Genomic DNA, 702 nt, shown 5'->3' with positions numbered 1-702 from the left:
CACACCACAGCTCCCTTGGGAGAGTGACGGGTCACTCTCATGTAACCCCGTTACATATTGGCTACGGAAGCCAAGGGTGGAATCAAGATGATTCGCAGTCGTTACTTTGCAATATTATATAAATTGACGGGAGCTACTTGTATTTATTAGAATCATTAAAGTCACTTCTAATACATTGTCTGCAAACTTTTTTTTTGCGCTGATTGATAATTAGGATATGTGTAGCAGGTAACATTGACATTGCGGATTAAATAGGCGCTGTTGAACATACTTGCGAAATTAATTCCCCCGCGTTTAGCAGACTGCAATTTTGAATGTCACACGGCCTGATGAATCTTTCATATACAGTAGAGTAAAATCATCCTGGCAAAAAACATATACTTATACTTTGGATGTGCACACGTAGGCTGATGAATCTTTTTCATATACTGTAGAGTAATCTTTTTCATATACTCTACAGTACAGTAGAGTATATGAAAAAGATTCATCAGTACAGTTGAGTATATAAAAAAGATTCATGTTTTTTCCTGCGGCACGACATGACATATGCGCGGCAGCCGATGCATCAACTTGCACAATTAGGCTGTACACAGTTGTTATGAGCACATTGCACTATTAATGAGCTATGTGATTTGAATGCTTTTTCTGCCACTTTGTGCCCATTGTATAAGATAATCAGCTGGCTCTCAACCCATTTTATAA

The sequence above is a fragment of the Plasmopara halstedii genome (assembly GCF_900000015.1).
Source record: "Plasmopara halstedii genome assembly, contig: Scaffold_671, whole genome shotgun sequence".
NCBI classification, from domain to species: Eukaryota; Oomycota; class Peronosporomycetes; order Peronosporales; family Peronosporaceae; genus Plasmopara; species Plasmopara halstedii.
Note: the sequence above shows the minus strand (reverse complement) of the source record.